General features: G+C 51.6%; 1 long non-coding RNA gene across 1 annotated transcript; it reads left to right on the plus strand.

Moving 5' to 3' along the window:
- Nucleotides 1-657: 657 nt before the first annotated feature.
- On the plus strand, nt 658-8,844 carry LOC121085437. The gene is made up of 2 exons (XR_005827068.1): nt 658-969; nt 1,068-8,844. It is a non-coding gene; the product is annotated as an uncharacterized LOC121085437 (long non-coding RNA).
- Nucleotides 8,845-9,064: the final 220 nt, after the last annotated feature.

Genomic DNA, 9,064 nt, shown 5'->3' on the forward strand with positions numbered 1-9,064 from the left:
AAGAAAGGAAGGTGCAGCCAGAGGCATGGCTGAAAACTTGGTAGAAGTATGCATTCGAGGGACCTGAGTGGAAACTCCGAGTGGACTCGGCACTTGTGGCCTTGGCTGTATGGGGAAAGCAGAGTTGTCGCACTGTGATCATCATGTTGGCTCTTTCACGGTCTGTCTGCCCCCACACTCACTCCCGTGTCTGCACTCACTCCTGATCCAGTGACTGTAGCTGCTGCTGGGTGAGCGTGGGGGTGGGAGATGCCTCTTCTCTTTCCTCTGGTTTCGGATCACTTCCAAAGTGACATTTACAGAAAGCAGTCATGTCCCATGTCTGGCGTACAGAGACCCTCTTGTTCCTTTGTGTTTGTTTTCTCAGCCTGCTTCTTCTCTGACCTTTTTTTGTTCTCTTTGCACCCTTTGCTGGTTTCCCAGGCCCATGAGGTGAGCAGATCAAACGGATGGATGCTCTGGACTTGTCTCCTGAGGGCTGGGAAAGCTGAGTTAGGCAGAGCGGGGAAGGTAGTGCCTGTCAGGGTAAGTCACCAAACCTCTGTGCAGATGCTGTCACTGAGAGGTAAAGCAGCGCTTGCTCCCTGGAGCTTAATCCTCTGACCTCAGACCTGTATCACTCCAGCCGGAGGAGTAATTCTTAGTGTTTACATGGGTCAGCAGCTAGACAAGGACTTGACTTAGATTTTCCCAGCGGGTCACACAGCTATTTGCTAATCAGCAGTAGCATAAACACTGCCAGGATCCTTATGGGTCACTTGCTAGGGACAGGCTAAACAAACCATCACCAGATGAAAAGCAGCATGGGTGAGTGGATGAGATTTGAAACAACTATACTGGAGTCCTGAGTCTGTGCCTGGAGGGGTTTCAGGACTTGTGCGATGGAGAGGTAGTTAGCTGGGAGGCTTGGAGCTCAGCCTCCGTCCCGCACAGATGGGAGTGCACATGGGATGGACCCCGTGCCAGCACGTGAGTTTGAGCCCGCTGGGGAGCTGGGGACGGGGGGGACGGGGACGGGGACGGGGGGGGGCGAGCCTCCCTTCCCTCCGGCTCATTGTGTCTTGCAGTGGGCTGTGGAGGTGTGCGACAGCTTCATTCCAACAGCTGATCTGGTTTCCCCCCGCAGTGTGTATCTGTTTACCTGGAGATATGAGCCCTCCCTAGAAGCCCCAGCTCCGCTGCCCCCGCAGCGGGCAGCAGCTGCAGCCATGCAAACCCCACACAAGCAGCTCAGAGGGGGCCTGACCTCAGGTAATGCTCCTGGTTCTCCATCTACTGCTTCCGTCCATGCCCTCCTCAGCTACGGCGCAGCTAGCTGCTGGGTTGATCTGGCATGGAGCCACCACGCTGTGCAGAAAGCGTGACAGCTGTGGGGACGGGGTGACCCGACTGACCCATCCGCTCTCCTGGTGATGGGCAGGACGGAGGGTGCAGCCTGGGGCTGGGGGGGTGCAAGGCTTCTTGCTAAAGGAGCTGGAGAGGTGAGACACCAGCAAAGTTTGTGTTGTCCATTCCAGCATAACGTGAGCAAGACTTTTATGAAATCAAAGTTTAAAACGGTTATTTGCACTTACTAATCAGCAGGATGAGGGGCTCTGGCTCCGTTAGCAATGTTGCCTCACTCAGTCAGCAGCTGCTCCGCTTGGAGGCAGGCACGCATGCCTGTATTTCTTCCTGTGGGATTCCTGGGGAGAAGTACTCACGGACCAAAATGAGGAGGCTTGGCCCCAAACTGTCCACAGCAAGAGCTGTGTAACAGTGTAATTAGGATCTGTGTTCTCCATGCCGCTAGCATGCAAGTTTCCAAGGAGATTTAGGAATACTGAAATCTCCATGGCACAATAAAAATAATTTTTTGCAGTACAGACTAGAGCAACAGCATCTATATTTTAGACCAGGATTTATTTTTAATAATCCAGCTGCCAAAAGCAGTGGCACAATTCTTCCTCAATTTTTGAAGACACTTTGCCATCAAATTAAGTCCAGCTTTTTTCAAAACAAAAATGCTCACCAAGCTGTGGTGATTACAGCTCATAGCCAGAGATGGAAGCTGACGGCAACCGGAGCCATGGCCCTCTCCAGCTCACGGGGAGCTGGAGTCAACCAGCTCATCTGTGTTGGTTGGTACCTGGGGATTCACGACCAGCACAGGCCAGTGGGGCTGGTGGGGTGCTGCAGGGCTCCTTGCTGGAAACATGAAGGCCAGACAGGCCAGTGCTGGAGGGATCGGCAACCAGCTCTTTAGGCTTCTGTCTCATCCCTGCTCCCTCTCCCGCCACGCCAGGGCAGGAGCCAAGAGAAGGGAAGGGTGGAGAGAAGGTGGCAAAGGATTTCTTGCAATAGGGAGGTAGAAGGGAAGAGGGATGCTCCCTGCAGGGTGACTCACTGGGTATTGCTGGAAGAGAGACCTGTGGGTCCTGCCTGGAGCAAAGAGGGGAGAGGACATCAGCGCGAGGCCCCAGGGAGCCAGCCTTTCCCAGGGGCACCCTGCCTGACCAGGAGGGAACCAGACTTGGGGCAGGACAGGGCAGCAAAGCTCTGGCACTCTCCTCCCCCAGAGGCTGAGTCCTGTGGGCTGTCCTGCAGGCTCTCTGCGGGCAGGAGCAGGGCGGCGAGCGAGAAACCTGCCTTCCCATCACCGCTCCCCGCTGCCAGCCCAGAGAGGAGGAAATTCAGGATTCAAAAGTCGAGAGAGAGAGGGAGTAAAGATGAAAACCCCAGTGAAGAGAGGGCTCTCTGGTGAAGGGTAAGTCCTGCCTTTCCTCTCTCGCCTCTCCCTTTTTGTGGAAGGGGTAAGATGCTGTTGCCATTAGCCCCGGGGCAATGTGCAGTGTGGCAGAAAGTGAAAAGCAGAACCATGCGTGAAATTGTCCTGGAGGAGAGGGGTGGCGGAGATGGCATTGCACTATGATGCCACCTGCCATCACTTCAGGGTGACAGAGATGACAAGAGGACATGTGCTCCTGCCCAAACAGCAGTCAGCCTGACTGTGGGGTGAGCCGACATGGCTGGGTCCAAAGGGCTCCTGCCTTGCCCCCCGCAAGCTTTGACAGCAGCACCTGTACTGTGTTTCTTACCAGTGGCCGACACAACCAAGCTGGCTGGGAAGAAAACCAGCTTCTGACTCCCAGAGCAAGCACCTTTGATCTGGAAAAGTCAAAGGGATGCTGCCAGCTTCCCAGGATGTCATTTGCATGAGGATGCTGTGATGGTACCCAGCAAACCGGTAAAGGAGTGAGCCTCTTGCAGGAATTAACCCCCATTACTCCCCAGGTTCGGTGCCACAGGGGCTGACCTGATAAAGCAGGAGGTAATGACAGCACTGCCCAAACATAGCATGGGAGATGCTGAAGGGCTGACGTGTCTCTGCAGGAATAGCTGTCACACAGGAGGACCTTTCTGGTGCCGCAAGGTGACCCACTTTACCAGCGTCTGCTGAAATGAGAGGAAAGGATGCGGGGGGTGCACGCAAGCACGTGTGTGTGCGAGAGGCGCACAGAGAGGAGGCAGACGACTGGGATTCAGTCTCCACAGTGATTTATCTGGGTGGTATCAGCATTCGCTTCCTTTTCCCCCCATGAAAGCAGGATTGTGCTGCACTTGCCCAAGGGGTTGTCACCTTCTGGGTCATATAACTTCCTAAATGGGACTGCTTGGAGCTGCCTGTCTGTCATGAGCCTGTCCCTCACCAAAACAGATCTGGGAGCTGCTGCCATCCTAATCGTTTAATATGATGCTATTATCGATGTAGGAACCAACGGATTTTATCAAACCTGTGTGCAGTGACTGACCAGCTCTGCACTGTGATCCGGAGGAGCCAAAAAGGACTTCACAGTGGTCACCCATGTAATAATCCCTGTAAGAAAGAATTTCCTCTCTTCTTCCTGCAGCAAGCTGCTTCATACCTTGGTACCCAAGGATCTGGGGTTTATGTTTGTATATTACTGTTCAGGATATGTTAGTCATATCTTGATTTTATCTTTTTCTTTCTGCAGAAGTGCTGGGACTGCTGGTGATGGGTGGTGGAGGATCTTTTTGCTCTCTCTTCCATGCTGACCACTTTCTGGCCTGGTTTTGCTGCATTTCTTGTCACGCTACTTTACTCTGTAGTTCAGTGGTTTACAAATGAGAGCAAACACAGAAGCAAAATGCCCCGAAAGTTCAGGCTTTTGGAGCTGATCCCTAAGAACTTTCCCAGAATATTTGTGCTATGAAAGAAATACAGATCAGTGAAAAGCTTGTAAGTGAAAGACTGTGGCTTCACACAGCCCTGTAGGCTCTGGACACCGGTGGCGGTGAGGTGGGGAAAGCAGTCCCAGTTACATGCAGCGTTAGTTACACCTGGAAGTGGCTGCAGCGTGGGGTTTTAACACCGTATCTGTTTTGCCTTCCAGTCCATTTGCCAGCGCAGGGCTGAGGAAGGGGGGGTGGTGTTCTGCCGTGAGGTTGGGGGTGAAAAGCCCTTTACATCAAGAAAGTATCAAAGGGCAGAGAGCACTGAGCTCCCTGCACAAAGCCGTGAGCCGGCTGTCCCAGCCCTGCAGTGCAGCCCACTCTCTCCCTGTCTGCCAGGACCCTGCGATCTGGAGCGAAGGCAGACCTCAGGTTTCCAGGCTGAATCTACAAGGGCAACATTGACCTAATTAGTCTCTGAAACAAATGGGAGAGAAAGACTTGGCACCGTATGTTACAGTAAGAAATCCTCTCCCTCTCCTTTCGCTCTCCTGGCCCCGGGGATTCATCCCGGGCAGGTGCTTCTTTGATTGCAGCAGGTTTTGAATCCTCTTCCCTCTCCTTGAGGGGATGCCACATGCTGTCTTCTGACCTCGTTAGCTTCTCCTCCTGTTCCACTTCCCTGTTCTGCACTCCCAGCCCCACCGATGTGCTAATTACTACAAAGCAATCTGCAGGAACGCGCTCCTCCGAGCGGGGTGAGGGGAGCGGGGAGAGGAGGGAGAGATGCTGTCAGAGCATCGTGGGGGATGGAGCAAATCAGGTGAGCAGGGAGCCTGGTTAAGCGATGCTGACGTTTGAGCTCACACCAGACTCTTTCCCTGACCAGGTCGGTGCCAAGCGTGGCACATGGGTGTGCAAGAGGTGAGCTGGTCTCCCATGGTGGGTCTGCAGAGCAGGCTGTGCTGCCTGCCCGCAGGGCCAGCTACCGTGGGATCCCCACATCACCACAGTAGCTTGGGTGGTCATGGGACCTGGTGTGCCTCAGCTGCATCCAGGGCACTGGTGTGCTGTGCAGAAATAACACGAGTCTCCAAGGCTGATCGTTGCCAGTTAACCATCCCCACTCAGCTCCGGGCTCCTCTTGCACTGGTCCGTGCAGGCAGGTCTGCACGCCTGCCCACGGACAGGCCTCGTGAGAGGTCCCATTGCCCTGGACAGGGTGGACTCTGCCAGCTCTGTAGGAGAGCTGTGGAGCCACGGCCAGTGCGTTGCTGCTCCCACCGTCGGGCTGTGATGGAAAGGCAAGGGGTTTGCTCCGAGGCTGCATCCCTCGCAAGTGCAGGTAATGGACTTCCAGCCTGCAGCCGACCTGTGCTCAAACAGGCAGAGCGCTCGGAGCACGGGCAGAGGTCCACACAGGGCTCCTCTCCTCCAGCACTGGTTGAAAATGAGGAAGCTGGAGGGGTCTGAAGTTTGGGTTAAATTTGTCTGGCTGAAATGACAAGATTTTCCTCTTCTTCCTTAATCAGTGAGAGACAATTGAAAATAGAGAAGGGAAAAACAATAATTAACGAAAGAGCCAGATCCTGAACCCTTTGCCTTGCTGTAAGTCTGAAGACAGCCCATTAAGGCTGCTGGGATTTTATTTTGATTGAGCTGGTGTGAGTGAAGTTAATGTTAGTTTCACTAAACTAAAGCAAGACAAAGGAGAGAAAAGCCAGTCTCTCTAACTTTAGCTGATGGGTAAATCAGGGAGAGGGACAGTAGGGTGACTCTCAGGAGGGACATTTTCCTTGTGAAGCCTGTTTGGGAGAGAGGGAAGCAATAAGGTGCCACCTCACCCAAGTGCAAGACCATACTGCCGTTGACGAAGATGCCCTTGGGGTCTGGCCATCCTGCACATTCAGACAACTTGCATGGTCTCAGCCGACACTCCCCTTCTCCCTGCCTTCAGATCAGGATCCGGGTTATAAGCAAGGCATGAAGTGCGTGAAGAGACCCAAAGGGCTCAGCTGAGGGCTCACGTTTTCCTGGTGCTCCCTGGGTTTAATACTCATGTTGTGTTTTGAGTGCACAAGCTCTTGGATTAATCCATCCTCCCCTGCAGGTCCCCTCTGAATGCATCTGATGGCGCATGTTGATGCGCAGACTCCTCAGACATGGGGGTCTCTGTCTGCTTTTGGGAGGGACCCACCTTTTGGTAGCGTTTGAAGAAAGTGCCCTTTCTCTCTCCTACTACTCAGTATCTTTGTCTTTCAAAGCTTGCCATTGTGATCTCTCTTCCCTGTTGCTTCTATTTTAATTACGTGGTTAATGGCCCCCCTGCCAGCCTCTACCTTTCTTAGACCTTTCTCCATATCACACGTTGTGTGAAAAGCAAAGGTTGCTCTATCTGCTGGCACGTGCAGAGCAGCTGGGGAGGTGCACGGAGACCCACGGCCAGCGGTGCTGGTGCTGGTGCTGAGCAGAGCTGATCCAGGAAGCACAAGCCCCAGCTCTGAGACATCCCTGCAGCCTGACCCATCCCCCTGAGGAACAGCCAGGTAGAAACAACTTCTGGAGGGCTCAGTGGGTGCAAAACGCACTTAAGTGGAAGGTGTAAAAATGTCTCACTTTCTCGTGATGTTTGAGGAGGAGGTGCTGCTGCAACACGGGTATTTTTGGCGTGGTATGGACTTCATCTTCTTTCCTACCAGCTCGTAATGACTCAGTTTTGAAGTCCGCGCTGTTCTGTTCCTTTGTGGGTCTTACAGTTGCCCTGGCAGAGGAAGGGCAGTACGAGAGCTGCCCAAAGGGGGTTTGTGCTCTCCACTCTAAGGCGGTGGTTCAGGGTGGGATTGCACCACCAGCGATCATCACCAGTCCATCCCGCAGCAGGGACAGCACCTGTCTCTCTCCTTACAGGCTCTGGAAAGGACCCAAACACTAAACTACGTGATCACTAGTTAGGTGGGACAAATGCCACCTACACCTTCGCTTTTCTCCTACCAAAATATTCACCTAACAGGCAGCTCTGGAGTTCTTTGACAGATATTTTGGTATTTGGATGCACGTGAATGGGAGATGAGTCAGCTCTTCCTCCCCAGCCTGTTTGCAAAGGGCACATCCATAGCGTGATGGAATTGTGTGTTGACAAGTTGACGATAAACCCCCCAGGCCTCTGCGAGATGTGATGCTTCTAAATGCTTCTAAAGCTCATCCACGCGCCAGAGCGAGGGCAGGAGGCCCGTGAGTAGGTACCTGACCGAGCGAACTATCAAGTCTGAGTGGCAGATACCTTCAGGGGGACATTTGCACACTCTGTGAGAGAAAGGTCCACATGGAGATGCTCTGTTAAATTTCTTTAATAAGAGTTCACATGGTGCTGTGTGTTGGATTTGTGACCAAAACAGTGTTGGTAACAGCCGAGCGCCTGCCTGCCGGTGGGGAGCGGTGAATGAACGCCCGGCTTTGCCTTGCGTGTGCAGCTTTAGCTTTACCTGTTAAGCTGTCTGCATCGAAACCCAAGAGTTTTCACATCTTTACCCTTTTGATGCTCTGCCCCATCGCACTGCAGGGTAAGCGAGTGGCTGGGGGTGCTCAGCTGCCTACGGGGACACGACAAAGTGGATTTTCTGCTCCCTCGAAGGGGCGCTGGATGTGCTGACTCACGGCGCAGTGACTACAGGATGCTGACAGCACCCTCCAATTCCTAGGTGCACACAACTTCGTTTAAGCACATCTATTTTTCTTGTCTTCCCTTGTAGGTTTTTCTTTTCAAATATCCACTTGACCTTCCTTTTCTCTTCCTACCATCCTGTTTCAAGGCACGAATAAGTACCTTCGGGAGTAAGGCGCTCCCAAACTGGAGCCTGTCCCTGCCTTTTTGTCATTTGTCCCAGACCTGTGTGCAGAATGGAAAATGCTTACTTGCAAGACAGTGATGGAAGGGCATAAGGTCTGCTGAAAAATTTAGGATGTGAACTACAACATTATTTGCAACTGGTGAAGCTCTGTCTAGTAATTCCTGGAAAATGGGAGCAAATGTTAGCTTTAGATCGCACAATGCATAGACACTGCAAAACACAAAGTTACACTTTATTTTGAATGTTTTGCAATGTCATTTTTTCACCTGGTCTTCTTAATTTACCAAGCTTTTCAGACTTCCAGAATTTAGTTTTACAGATTTACATTTTTACAGATTTGCATTTAATTTTACAGATTTAATTTTTCAAATTTTAACACGTGGGAATGTCCACAGAAGATAGCTTTTCCTAGACTTTGGTGTTGAAAGGCTCTTAAATTGGTTTCTCATTATTTTGGCATTGCTTTGTATTCACTGATGCTTGCCCCATCATTGTTGTGCTTTTTTAAAGGATAACAGAGGTGAGGATTGTGGAGTTTGGTTTTCAGGGAGCAATGTAGTTTTTCTTGTGCATGTTCCACTTCAAACTCCTGGTCTTCCCATTTCTTTTCACACAGGAAGCTTCTCATGTCCATTCTTATCTCTGTGAGCAGTGGCAATGACACTCCCTTGTCAGGAATGCAGACCTGCTCAGTGATGGTTCCAGAACACTGAGATACGCAGCAGCCATGAACCCATCTGTACTGTGGAGGTCTATGAATTAGCTGAAAAATAAAGGTGTTGTGAAATGTGACAAAACTCACAATAAGGTGCATTTAAAGGAATACATCAGAGCCTGTCATAATTTAATTGTATTTTAGTCCAGTGGCAATATATAGTTGAGGGAAAACCATGTGCTGCATTAGGGATTTTTTTCCTTGCCGCAATACCTTGTAGGGAGAAGCAGTGGCGCTTGCCCTCCTTGTGACTGTCACTTCTTTCCAAGGGATACTGAAAGGTACTTTGATTTTTTTTTAGCAAATATTTTACTTCTGACACATTCCT

This window comes from Falco naumanni, chromosome 3, assembly GCF_017639655.2.
Source record: "Falco naumanni isolate bFalNau1 chromosome 3, bFalNau1.pat, whole genome shotgun sequence".
NCBI lineage: Eukaryota > Metazoa > Chordata > Aves > Falconiformes > Falconidae > Falco > Falco naumanni.